Raw genomic sequence first — 14,955 nt, forward strand, 5'->3', positions numbered from 1 at the left:
ACCCAGAGGACCGGTGATGCAGTCTTTTGGTGCCTGCGGTTGCAGGGGGAAGATTCCGTCGACCCACGGGAGATTTCTTCGGAGCTTCTAGTGCAGAGAGGAGGCAGACTACCCCCACAGCATGCACCACCAGGAAAACAGTCGAGAAGGCGGCGGGATCAGCGATACAAGGTTACAGTAGTCGTCTTTGCTACTCTGTTGCGGTTTTGCAGGCTTCCAGCGCGGTCAGCGGTCGATTCCTTGGCAGAAGGTGAAGAGAGAGATGCAGAGGAACTCTGAAGAGCTCTTGCATTCGTTATCTAAAGAATTCCCCAAAGCAGAGACACTAAATAGCCAGAAAAGGAGGTTTGGCTACTTAGGAAGGAGGATAGGCTAGCAACACAGGTAAGATCCTATCAGAAGGAGTCTCTGACGTCACCTGCTGGCCCTGGCCACTCAGAGCAGTCCAGTGTGCCAGCAGCACCTCTGTTTCCCAGATGGCAGAGGTCTGGAGCACACTGGAGGAGCTCTGGGCACCTCCCAGGGGAGGTGCAGGTCATGGGAGTGGTCACTCCCCTTTCCTTTGTCTAGGTTCGCGCCAGAGCAGGGCTGGGGGATCCCTGAACCGGTGTAGACTGGCTTATGCAGAGATGGGCACCATCTGTGCCCATCAAAGCATTTCCAGAGGCTGGGGGAGGCTACTCCTCCCCAGCCCTGACACCTTTTTCCAAAGGGAGAGGGTGTAACACCCTCTCTCTGAGGAAGTCCTTTGTTCTGCCTTCCTGGGCCATGCCTGGCTGGACCCCAGGAGGGCAGAAACCTGTCTGAGGGGTTGGCAGAGCAGCAGCTGCAGTGAAACCCCGGGAAAGGCAGTTTGGCAGTTACCAAGTCTGTGCTAGAGACCCGGGGGATCATTGAATTGTCTCCCCAATGCCAGGATGGCATTGGGGTGACAATTCCATGATCTTAGACATGTTACATGGCCATGTTCGGACTTACCATTGTGAAGCTATACATAGGTAGTGACCTATGTATAGTGCACATGTGTAATGGTGTCCCCGCACTCACAAAGTCCGGGGAATTTGCCCTGAACAATGTGGGGGCACCTTGGCTAGTGCCAGGGTGCCCACACACTAAGTAACTTAGCACCCAACATTTACCAGGTAAAGGTTAGACATATAGGTGACTTATAAGTTACCTAAGTGCAGTGGTAAATGGCTGTGAAATAACGTGGACGTTATTTCACTCAGGCTGCAGTGGCAGGCCTCTGTAAGAATTGTCAGAGCTCCCCATGGGTGGCAAAAGAAATGCTGCAGCCCATAGGGATCTCCTGGAACCCCAATACCCTGGGTACCTTAGTACCATATACTAGGGAATTATAAGGGTGTTCCAGTATGCCAATGTAAATTGGTGAAATTGGTCACTAGCCAGTTAGTGACAATTTGGAAAGAAATGAGAGAGCATAACCACTGAGGTTCTGGTTAACAGCGCCTCAGTGAGACAGTTAGTCATCACACAGGTAACACATACAGGGCACACTTATGAGCACTGGGGCCCTGGTTGGCAGGGTCCCAGTGACACATACAACTAAAACAACATATATACAGTGAAATATGGGGGTAACATGCCAGGCAAGATGGTACTTTCCTACAGAGATACAGTGCAAATAAATATTAGCAGATAGTAGGTGCTGGAAAATCCCATTATTATTGTATTTAATAGACTATAGATAAAGCAGAAAGTTAGTAAGTATTTATTTCGTGAAGACCACCAAGAGGAAGACTTAGATTAATCATACCAATATAGTGTTCTTGGTGATTCATCACTTCAACATTGAGTCATTGGTCTGTAGTTAAAGAGAGAACCATTGGCTGATTAGGGAAGTTATAATAAATATTCCCCTGGTTTAGAGGTACAGATAGCTCTTATGCAAATTCATGAACAAGCAATGCAGAAAGTGACATAAATGTGTTTGAGATTTGATACAAAAGTGATAAGTCAGGATAGTTCTAATCATTTTTGCCAAAAACTTATAGGTATATGTAAAGATACAATGTAGAGAGATATAGTGGTAAATAAATTAGAGTGTAACCTCTTACCCGATTCCACATAGGAGTAGTGAATATCTCAGTATTAAATATTATGCATTTGTTACACGTTTAGTTTCTGGAAAGAATTACAAACATAAAGACTCCAACTGTATAAAGGTCTTTCTCCTAAACATTACAAGTGAGACTTGTCAATAAATTGTTCGATAGTTAAAGTACGAGCAGGCCTGTTGCAAAATAAAAGAAAAACATATTTCCAGTCAAGAACTGAAAAGCTTACCCAAATACCAGTGGGAAGAACATTCCTATGTTGAACGGCACGAAAATGTAGAGAGCACGTCTTATTTAGGTGCCATCTTGAAGCACAATTGCACCTGTGCGTACGTGTTTACATCGGGTACCTGCCTGGGCTGATATAGTCCGTTTTCGTTGTTTATAGTGAAAGTAGGCAGCAAAGAAATAGGAAGAAAACGTCCGCCATATTTAAACGGGTTCCAATGCCCGTATTTTACAGAAAAGTATATTTATACGAGCTGATCACACATATTTAAATAATAATAAAGCAGCAACAGATAATGAACTGACAATGATTCTATGACACAATGGGATGCATCCAGATGAAAATAGGCAACATTGTTCATAATTAAACATTAAACAGGAGAAAAATGGAGGGGGGAGATGAGACAAGATATCTAGTATCATATACTATTGGGGAACGAAAAAGAATATTAGAAACAACTAATAAAAAGGAAAAGAGGTAAGAAGGATTATGAGGCGACTTTCGTACTGACGTAATTGGAGTTGTAGATTACCCCCTCTGCGATGAGGTTTCAACTGTTTAAGGCCACTAAAAGAGAAGGTGTGGTTATTGGGATAATATTGCAAATAATGTTCTACCAATGGTTGTTTAGTGTCATTTTTCTGTATATTGCGTAAATGTTCCTGAATCCTGATCTCTATATATCATATCATATAGGTACAGTATAATTTTTATTTCATCCATTTATCTACTCCTTCTTACCTCTTTTCCTTTTTATTAGTTGTTTCTAATATTCTTTTTCGTTCCCCAATAGTATATGATACTAGATATCTTGTCTCATCTCCCCCCTCCCTTTTTCTCCTGTTTAATGTTTGTTTATGAACAATGTTGCCTATTTTCATCTGGATGCATCCCATTGTGTCATAGCATTATTGTCAGTGCATTATCTGTTGCTGCTTTATTATTATTTAAATATGTGTGATCAGCTCATATAAATATACTTTTCTGTAAAATACGGGCATTGGAACCCGTTTAAATATGGCGGACGTTTTCTTCCTATTTCTTTGCTGCCTACTTTCACTATAAACATCGAAAAAGGACTATATCAGCACAGGCAGGTGCCCGATGTAAACGCGTACGCGCGGGTGCAATTGTGCTTCAAGATGGCACCTAAATAAGAAGCGCTCTCTGCATTTTCGTGCCGTTCAACATAGAAATGTTCTTCCCACTGGTATTTGGGTAAGCTTTTCAGTTCTTGACTGGAAATATGTTGTTCTTTTATTTTGCAACAGGCCTGCTCGTACTTTAACTATCGAACAATTTATTGACAAGTCTCACTTGTAATGTTTAGGAGGAAGACCCTTATACAGTTGGAGTCTTTATGTTTGTAATTCTTTCCAGAAACTAAACGTGTAACAAACGCATAATATTGAATACTGAGATATTCACTACTCCTATGTGGAATTGGGTAAGAGGTTACACTCTAATTTATTTACCACTATATCTCTCTACATTGTATCTTTACATATACCTATAAGTTTTTGGCAAAAATGATTAGAACTATCCTGACTTATCACTTTTGTATCAACTCTCAAACACATTTATGTCACTTTCTGCGTTGCTTGTTCAGGAATTTGCATATGAGGTATCTGTACCTCTAAACCAGGGGAATATTTCTTATAACTTCCCTAATCAGCCAATGGTTCTCTCTGTAACTACAGACCAATGACTAAATGTTGAAGTGATGAATGACCAAGAATACTATATTGGTATGATTAATCTATGTCTTCCTCTTGGTGGTCTTCACGAAATAAATACTTACTAACTTTCTGCTTTATCTATAGTCTATTAAATACAATAATAATGGGATTTTCCAGCATCTACTATCTGCTAATATTTATTTGCTCTGTATCTCTCTCACGGGTGTTCTTATTGAAATAGTCACATCAATAGAGGGATCTAATAGCTATGATCACTATGGACTGGCAAGGTATCTTTCTCTATTCCTTCGAATTCTTTAGAAATTGTCTCCTTTTCTCTTCTTAGATCTTGGGGTAATGGGGCCCTTTGTATTCTTCAATCCTTTTCCCTAAATTCCCTCTTTTGCCTAGACTATAGTTAATTGGAATTCCAGGAATGGTCACAGACTTGCATGATCCTCTTGCATTCTCACCAATCTTAAATATATGAGAGTCGATAGGTCTATTAGTGACCTCTTTGTACCTTTTCTAAACTTGTTTTCAGCCTTGACAAAGCCCCAGGTGAAACTACCATAGGGGGTGAAACATGTGTCAGCTGTTGTAATCTACCTAATGTTCTTTGGATTTATTGGATTTGTCTTATCACATCTCTCGTCATTCGACGCACCTTATGTTTTTTGCCTTCAATTGGATTTATGAAGTTCTAATTAAAGACGACTTTGACTCAGTTGATGAATGTGGGTTCTCATCTTTCTATTTGTGTTGAGAGTTTTTAAGTGTGCATGTCAGTTTGTCCAGCCTTGGATGGCCGGCCAAACTGACATGTTCACTTAGAAGCACACATGCCCCGCCCTACAATGGTGGAAAAATAAAGGGATGATAAAATACATTTATTATCCCCTTATTTTTCTGCTTTTCATCAGTGGGGCGACACTCCTCCATCATAGCAAAGGTGCCTCCCCAGGCCAATTAACTTCCAGGTCTGATGGATAGATCTTTTCCGCCATAATGTATGAACAACTGTGTATCCACCAGATCTAGATCATTGTATTAAAGCAGTTTTTGTCTTTGCTTCTACAATTTTGCACACATTACTCAAATATTTGTACTTGCCCGAGTGATAACATTATATCATGTACCTGCACATGTGAACATTCACTGGTATCATCCGCAATCCATACAGACAGGCATACCATGTGGCCACGCTGTTGAAGCTATGCTCCTGAGGTAGCCATGTCAAGCTATATCATGAACAATACAACTTTAAAATGTAGTCATAATCTTAAAACAAGCATGTTTCATTCACTTTCATTTATTCAGGAAGGCAAAGTGCCATCCTCTTCTGGTAACCATGCACAGTCAGTTAAGCACATTGGATAACCCTTTACCTCTGATGGACATGCTTCAAAGGTAGCAAGCATATAGAAATCATGTTTCAATACCTTCAGTCAGTCAGCCATGCTGGATGGCCTTACACTTCCCTGAGTCGTGCGTCAGTCAGTGAAGCACATCAGATGACCTTTCACTTCCGGTGACATTGCTTAAATGATCGCAATCTTATATCATCCATGTTTCATATACCTTCAGACAACAGTGCATGGCGGCTGGCAGACCATTTCTGGCAGGTGAGCCTCAGTCAGTTAGGCACTCAGGCTGCACTAACACTTCCATTGTCTGCGCTTCACCCATCTTCACTTCAACCAGGTTTACTGTTTGACCGTACATCACACTATTCGTAAATGCCCTTCAACCTTACCGTTCCCCGTCAAAATTGATCCCTAACCTTATAATCAAACGTTTTGTCCATGTTTATGTTGTGATTTATTGTACTGTCAGAATTCCCAGAGAGATGGATGTCGGCATGTGGAATGAGTAGGGTCAGACCTTCTGTTCATGCTGAGATGGGCTCACTCATTAGGGGCCTCACTAATTTCTTGAACCTATGACCTCCCTTGCAAAGAAGGGTCTTGAGCAGAGTTAAAAGGAGTCAAGTGTTTTTAGACTGTGGAGGAATTCGGAGCAGCCTCCTGCCTTCTCAAGGCTAAGCCACCTTGAAGGAAATATTACCGTCATTCTCCCCGATTTCTATCTTTGATGAAGACATGTTAAAAAACAGTGGGGCATATTTATACACTGTTTGTGCCGAATGTGCGTCAAAACTTTTGACGCACATTCGGCGCAAACCGTGCACCATATTTATACTATGACGCCCGACCGCGCAGGCGTCAAAATTCCTCCGTGTGCATCATTTTTTGGATGCGGAAAAGTACTGTGCGTTAATGACGTGCAAGGTAGGTGTTCCCGCCCAAAAAATGACTTTAAGGCTTGTGCCCCTTATTTATACTCCCATGTCATTTTGACGCACAGGAGGGGGCGGGACTTAAAAAACGGCACACAGCCTGATGTGTGCCGTTTTTTAACACCTGGGTGAGGGCAGGCGTAGAGGGACCTGTGGGCTCACTTCCATGGTGTCTGACCATGGAAGCAGTTCAGAGGTGCCTTTCCCTGCCCCCAGGGACACCCCCTGCCACCCTCGCCCACCCCTGAAGGACACCCATGGATGGGGGGACCCATCCCCGGTAAGTACAGGTAAGTTCAGGTAAGTGTTTTTTTTTTTAAAGTGGCATAGTGGGGCCTAATTTGGGTCCCCCTACATGCCACTGTGCCTAATGGCCATGCCCACGGGACAGAAAACAGGAGTCATTTCAATGGGGGTTGTGCTTCCAAAAATGGCGCAAGTCCAGTTTGAGCCATGATTTTTGACTCAAACCTGACTTGCACCATTTTCTGACGAACAACACCCATTTTCTCCTTCGCCGGCACTGCCTGGTTTGAGTCATTTTTTTTTAAACTCTGACCAGCCTGCAGCGCAAGCTAACGTCAATCCTTAAATATGGCGCCCGCATGGTGCGTAGGAATGGCGCTAACCGGTGGTAAATTTTTTGACACAAACCAGCGCCAGCGCTGGTTTGCGTCAAAAAGTATAAATATGGGCCATAATTCCACTCCTACCAGCGATACATTGCGTGCTCAGTATTCCCAGCAGGACCGTTGCCTTTTCTGTACGGTGCTCATTCAGTAATCAGCGACCTACAGTTTGGTTGCTATTCCTGCGGCCCACTCATTTACAGCTCACAGTACCTAGAAGCCCCATGCCTCTGATACCAGGCTGATTTCAAGAAATCCACGATCACAGTGAATGTTTATTAGCTAAAACTGACCATCCAATTGTTTTTGAACTGCTCGTGGCTTGGCCTCGGCTGACCTAAAACAAGTCCATATCCTTGATGAGAGACATTGACAGTTGGACCTCAGAACTACTCTAACTATCCACATGACTCCCTAAACACTGAAGTGGTGTCTGAATCCGAGCAGCCCTATCTCATGACTCCAGAACAGTTTCAAATACAAAACAAGGCTTCAGTTTTATTTGCATCACTTTCTCACTGTTAGACCTGACATGCCTTAGGGTGGTCACCCCTAACTTTTTGCCTGCCTCCCTCCACTTTTTGGACCGTTTTGCTGGCTTTTAGACTCTGCGCACTTTACCACTGATAACCAGTGCTAAAGTGCATATGCTCTCTCCCTTTTTAAACATGGTAACTTTGGATCATACCTGATTGGACTATTTAATTTACTTATAAGTTCCTAGTAATGTGCACTATATGTGCTGAGGGCCTGTAGATTAAATGCTACTAGTGGGTGGGCCTGCAGCACTGGTTGAGCCACCCACTTAAGTAGCCCCCTTAACCTTGTCTCAGGCCTGCCACTGCAAGGCCTGTGTGTGCAGTTTCACTGCCACTTCGACTTGGCATTTAAAAGTACTTGCCAAGCCTAGAACTCCCCTTTTTCTACACATGTCACCCCTAATGTGTGCCCTAGGTAACCCCTAGAGCAGGGTGCTGTGTGGGTAAAAGACAGGACCTGTACCTGTGTAGTTATATGTCCTGGTAGTGTAAAACTCCTAAATTCGTTTTTACACTACTGTGAGGCCTGCTCCCTTCATAGGCTAACATTGGGGCTGCCCTCATACGTTGTTGAAGTGGCAGCTGCTGATCTGAAAGGAGCAGGAAGGTCATATTTAGTATGGCCAGAATGGTAATACAAAATCCTGCTGACTGGTGAAATCGGATTTAATATTACTATTCTAGAAATGCCACTTTTAGAAAGTGAGCATTTCTTTGCACTTAAATCTTTCTGTGCCTTACAATCCACGTCTGGCTGGGCTTGGTTGACAGCCCCTTGTGCATTCACTCAGACACACCCCAAACACAGGTTACTCAGCCTCACTTGCATACATCTGCATTTTGAATGGGTCTTCCTGGGCTGGGAGGGTGGAGGGCCTGCTCTCACACAAAGGACTGCCACACCCCCTACTGGGACCCTGGCAGACAGGATTGAACTGAAAGGGGACCTAGTGCACTTCTTAGCCACTCTTTGAAATCTCCCCCACTTCAAAGGCACATTTGGGTATAAAACAGGGCCTCTGCCCTACCTCATCAGACACGTGCTGGAGAAGAAACCTGAACCAGAAACTACATCCTGCCAAGAAGAACTGCCTGGCTGCTCAAAGGACTCACCTGTCTGCTTTCTACAAAGGACTGCTGCCTTGCTGTTGGCCTGCTGCCTTGCTGAACTCTTGTCTGGCTGTGAAAGTGCTCTCCAAGGGCTTGGATAGAGCTTGCCTCCTGTCCCCTGAAGTCTCAGGACCAAAAAGACTTTTCTTTTTCACTTGGACACTTCGTGCGCCAAAATTTCTGATGCACAGCTTGTTCCGCGGCAAGAAAAACGCTGCACACTGACGCTGATCAACGCGACGCCTTCGGGACGGCCGGAACTTCGACGCACGGCCTCGCAAGGACAACGCCGCCTGACCTCCAGAGGAGAAATCGACGCAATGCCTGCCGTGAGAGCGAAACTTCAACGCACAGCCCCGCAGAACGATGCGCAGCCGGAAAACAAGCAGGAGAATCCACGCACAGACCCGGGACATCTGGTAATCCCCGCGACCCACAGAAAGACACTGTCCGCGCGCCGGAAAACGACGCACGACTTACCCGCGTGAAAAATGACGACGCAAGTCCATGTGTGCTGGGGAGAAATCGACGCACACACCATTTTTCCACGTATCTCTTCTTCTGCGGCCCTCTGCTGAGATTTTCCACTCCAAACCAGATACTTTGTGCTTGAAAGAGACTTTGTTTGCTTTTTAAAGACTTAAGACACTTTATATCACTTTTCAGTGATATCTTTGCAAATTCACATTACAAAATGCATTCGTTTTTGACCTACAATTATCCTGATAAATATTATATATTTTTCTAAACACTGTGTGGTGTATTTTTGTGGTGCTATATGGTGGTATTGTATGATTTATTGCACAAATACTTTACACATTGCCTTCTAAGTTAAGCCTGACTGCTCGTGCCAAGGTACCAGAGGGTGGGCACAGGCTAATTTTGGATTGTGTGTGACTTACCCTGACTAGAGTGAGGGTTCTTGCTTGGACAGAGGGTAACTTGAGTGCCAACCAAAAAGCCCATTTCTAACACTCAGTTTTTTCATTTGTCCACATTGGTGAAGGTTTTACGCGCACCAATGATGATTTAAGCAAAACTTTCATACCACTATGGCTGAAAGATATTTGTTGATACTGCTCTAAATAACTACATGCAAATAGCGTGATCCTGACTGCACAAATTAACATCTTTTAATACATGAAGGGTAAACTTGTGTATGAAACATGCTGTGAGGTTTTTCACCTGCTACAACGCATCTACTCACATTGTATACCTAATGTTGGTTAAATGTTTTGGCATAGAAAGCAGTAGCGTGTTTTTATTGATATGCTGATACTGGGCTGGTTACTGACATTTTACCATCCTATGGATTATACGCTCTGGGCTAGAAATAGTCCAGATATATTACTCGAGCAATCTCGTCCATTGTAATAGGCTTCTTTATAAATGTACACGCAAATGTTCAGTGACCAAATACAAAGAAAACCATTAACCGTAACTAGCTGGTAATTTTGCCTTTACCAGAGCGTCCATTTACTAGTTCTTATTTTCTATCTATGAGCAAGTTGTGTGGCGATGCATGAATAGTCCAGGCTTCTGGGAGGCGTAGACAAGGAACAGTGCGTCTGGGCCAGAATATTCTCATCAGAAGACCTGCCGAGCTACAACAGTCGGCTAACACACAAGCCTGCCAACTGAACTGGGGGATGTGTGTACAACAAATGAAGGACTTCTGCTATTAGTTGCCGCCCCGGTCAACCTAGATACAACAGTTAAAAGATTCACACCTCGGAGGTCTTCAGCAACAGTTGTAATCCTGAGGTGTGCCACAAGGAGAAACTGTGCATGGCTCACTTGTATAAGCTCCTACTCTCTCTTTACTGTTGTTCCTACTGTCTGCCTGTTGCTGCTTTCGACTGTGTGTAATGCTCTCACTGTTTGTCCCCTACTGGTCTCACTGTCTGTCCCAGCTAATCTTGCATTCTGCTCCCGATTGCTGCTATCAACACCCACCGCCCTCACTTTCTGCCCCCGGCTCTCTGTTCCATTGCTCCCATTGCAAGATTTTTCTAAAAACCTTTTTGTTTAATTATGCCCCAAGTTAATTCCCTGCCTCTGTGTGCTAGAATCTACTTTGCCTCGTAGTCTGTCCCTCTGCCAGCCCTGTCACACGTTGTGCTTAAATCCTCGTCTGTCCCTTCTCGCTCCAATCATGTCCACGTTCAAAACACCTTTTTGTCTTGTCTCATTTCCTGCCCCTGCACCCTTGCCCATTTCTACTCCTAGCACTTTCACCGTTTTTGTCACAACCTGCTCCTTCCTACCTCTCTGCCGGCGCCAAAGATCCGACAGTCCTGCCAGAATCGCATTCAGTAACTTGCAAAGCCAGTAGGTTTGGCTTGGATTCCGGCTTGGATTTTCAGTTACAAACCAGCCTTTTTTGCCTGTGCCAATATTTGTTAAAATAGTTTCTCTTTTGAAGATGTGTTTCCCTTCGTCTGTGGGCCTGGGACCCTTAAAGGAAGACACACCCATACGTTGTGTTACTATTTTTATGAGGAACACTTAAATCAAGCATATGTCTGCAAGCAGCAGCATAACAGTGTTCATGGATCAAGCAGGTGGCAGGTATATGTTTCTTGCAGGACAAGAGGTTAAAAACAATAGAGCAACTGTTTAGAAGTGCTAGGGATTTTTCAGAAAACTTTGACGGGTAGAGAGAGGCGATGTCGAAGGCAAGAATTGATTTCAAGAAAGGAAAGACGTAGTGGTATGGCTGGGACTCGAGAGTGACAGGGTGAACCAGAAACTGAGTTTGCATGTGTCCTGGGACGTTACATCCGGGTAATGTTGGGCTCTATTAACTGCCAAGTAGACTGACAACGCAAATGTACACTTTCTGATTTTTCAATTAGTTTTTTCTGCCAATGGACTAATACAAATAGGCATTTTTCAATGCCTTTTCTTTTAAATGACACATTTTTTTGCTTTATGAGAATCGATATTCTAATGTACAGTGCTGTTTGCCTTTCGGCAAGTGTCATATTCACTAGGAACATAGTTATATGCACATAGTATTCTTTTGGTAGTATGACCTGAAATAACAAAAAGGACATACTACTTTTCATGATATGTGTGCAAGTCTATGCAGTAAAATATCATAAAGTGAGTCAGTTGCCCTTTCTCCTTTAGTTTTTCAAAGTCTTTTATTGCTTCTTCTACCAGTGAATTTAAAGCCCCAGATCTCCTGCACTTGGAATAGAGGCGGAGAGTAGTATAAGGGGATACCTTCCATCAAGCTTTTGACAGGTACCACACCCCGTGGTGACGTAGGCAATGATGTAGGAAGTGATGTGGGTGCCCCCACCCTGTGCTGACGTAGGCCCTGACGTAGGTGTGGGTGTGTCACGTGGGTTGTGACATCATGGGGTCACGTGTTAGCCATTTGCCAGGGTACTAGCCCCTGTGCCTAGGACTATGGGCTTTGTAAAATAAGGGCCTTGCTGGTGTGAAACCTGTTTCAGAGCCTAAGAGGAAAGGTCTGGACATGTCAGACATTCAGGACCAAGTGGCTGCTTGGGGGCCTCCTCACAGGGCAGAGCATTGGGAGTGCAGGGCAAACCTCCACACTGCTGGCTAATCCAAAAAGAGGGGGTAGTTAAATACTGCAAAGGTTGTGACATGTGATTAGCACCATGTGTAACCCCATTAGCGTATTAGAGATATCAAGGAGAGCATTTGACCGCAATGTGTTATAGAGGCGTACGCCCTTTTTGAACCATAGAATACATATGAGGAGTCGGTTAGAGCAGCATGCGAAACTGTGAACCACTGCTGAAATAGGCTGTCTAGGCAAAATGAAGAGATACAATCCACTCACCAGAAAAGCCACCGCCTTAGAGGCCCACAACCCTGTCAATAGATATTATCGGACCCTAACACCTCTTGTGTTGGATGAGAATGCACAGCAGACTTCCCCTAAAGATGGGGGTTCCGACGTTACTGGATTTCAAGAGGAACTTTGCCAGCGGCTTGAAAAACTCAGCCTCAAGGATTTGCCGCAACTGGTATCCCCGATCAAGGTTGATAGCAGCAACAGCGAAGCCTCGAAAGACAAATTAAGTGTTGCAATCAACTTCAATGACACTGAAAATGATGAAGAAGGTGTAGCACCACCGAATTTGCCGATCTATGAAGACGTGGGCTTTCAGGAGGACCCTGATCCAGAGGCAGTCGTGGTACAGCCGACAAATGTAAAATCAGAGGCCGCTTATACACCAGTGGACCTGTGCAACTCGCAAGACTTCAGAGCAGCCACTGAGTGTAGCGAATATGCTGAGGTTGGTAAAAACTCTATAGACAATTATCGTGTATACGCCGATACCATACTTTTAACTAATAGTATGTCTTTTGCTTTCTGTTTGAACCGTAGAAAACAACTGCAGAAAGAGATGCTCTAGAGGGGTCTATGCCAAAAGTTAACAATGTCAATTTTTACTGTTTATTCTGTTCCAGACAGTCTAAAAGTATTACAAGCCAGAACAAAGAGCCACCTAACAAATGTGTCATCACTTACAATAGCATCAAATTTGAAAAGGAAACACCGGGCGTATCTTACGCCGCCATATGGCCTGTTAAAGGTTTTGCAGTGATAGTTGTGAACACGTGTTAAACGTGACTATTATAACCTGTGTTATGGGCATAAAATTAATGAGCCACAGCAGGGGGGCTTGAAAAACTCAGCCTCAAGGATTTGCCGCAACTGGTATCCCCGATCAAGGTTGATAGCAGCAACAGCAAAGCCTCGAAAGACAAATTAAGTGCTGCAATCAACTTCAATGACACTGAAGATGATGAAGAAGGTGTAGCACCACAGAATTTGCCGATCTATGAAGACGTGGGCTTTCAGGAGGAACCTGATCCAGAGGCAGTCGTGGTACAGCCGACAAATGTAAAATCCGAAGCTGCTTATACACCAGTGGACCTGTGCAACTCGCAAGATTTCAGAGCAGCCGCTGAGTGTAGCGAAAATGCTGAGGTTAGTAAAAACTCTATAGAAAATTATCATGTATATGCCGATATCATACTTTTAACTAATAGTATGTCTTTTGCTTTCTGTTTGAACCGTAGAAAACAACTGCAGAAAGAGATGCTCTAGAGGTACCGTTGCCAAAAGTTAACAATGTAAATTTTTACTGCCTATTCTGTTCCAGACAGTCTAAAAGTATTACAAGCCAGAACAAAGAGCCACGTAAGAAATGTGTCAGCACTTACAATAGCATCAATTGTGAAAAGGAAATGCCGGGCGTACCCTATGCCGCCATACGTCATGTTAAAGGTTTTTCGGCGACAGTTGTGAACACATGTTAAACGTGGCTATTATAACCTGTGTTACAGGCATAAAATTAATGAGCCACAGTAGGAGGCTCACGACTGTCTATACGAGTTGTACACTGCAAGAACAATTCAACACATATGTAGCCGGTTAGACCCACACAAGGTATATAAGTTGTTAAGGGTGGTGTACGGGTTGCCAGCTGTGAAGAAAGGTGTCCATGTCAATATGATTAAGGTCTTGGCAGCAGCGATCAATGAGATCCGGTATGCTGCTGAGCCCTGCTCAAAACTCGAACGTATGCAGGGGCTGTGTACCTATTTTGACAAAAGTTTGATAGAAAGGGTCATAGAAAGACGAATGTGTGATATTTATTATAAAAATAGAAGAATGAGGTTGTTAGACCCACGAAAATTGTTTTTAAAAAAAATACAGAGGTTGTGGAAAGCAGACCGTAACGGTGTTACTTAATGCTACATACTTACTGACTTTTAGGATGAGAATCAGAGTGCTGCAGTGCAAGATGTCTATGAGTTACACCCAGACTGCATCTGCATCGGGAGATTGACATATGTTAAAGAAAGAATAGCTGAAATACACCCTGTGACTCTGCGTTATCTGAACATTTCAGAACCGGCTGCAGTGCGATAGCCCTGTGTGTATTGCCAGCTGGTGTATCAACGCATGGATACCAGCAACGGATATATACTGGAAGTCGAAAAAAGACCGAGAGCCTGTGTTAAGACTTTCACCATTGACAGGGTTACTCCGTTCTTTGGAACTCCTGACTGAAGATTATTTCACAAATAAAGGACCTGTATTGTCCAACCTAGAACTGTATGAACTGTTGAATGCTATCAGTATCCTGAGCATCCAGAGTTATAGGCGGGGGGGCAGGAAGTCATGTCTAGAGCTATTGAGAGTATAGCCAAAAAAAATTCAAAGCTTGTGACGTTGAGACCTAGTGAAAGAAAGTGCTCTGAGTAATATATGTAACATGTGTTGTACTATGTATACGTAGTCAAAAGGCCTCAAGGTGTCCAGCAGCGTCGACAGCTATAAGCTATGTACCGCTAAATGTCAAGTACACAGTGTTTTTGTAGTGTGGACTCAC

This window comes from Pleurodeles waltl, chromosome 7 (genome assembly GCF_031143425.1).
Source record: "Pleurodeles waltl isolate 20211129_DDA chromosome 7, aPleWal1.hap1.20221129, whole genome shotgun sequence".
NCBI lineage: Eukaryota > Metazoa > Chordata > Amphibia > Caudata > Salamandridae > Pleurodeles > Pleurodeles waltl.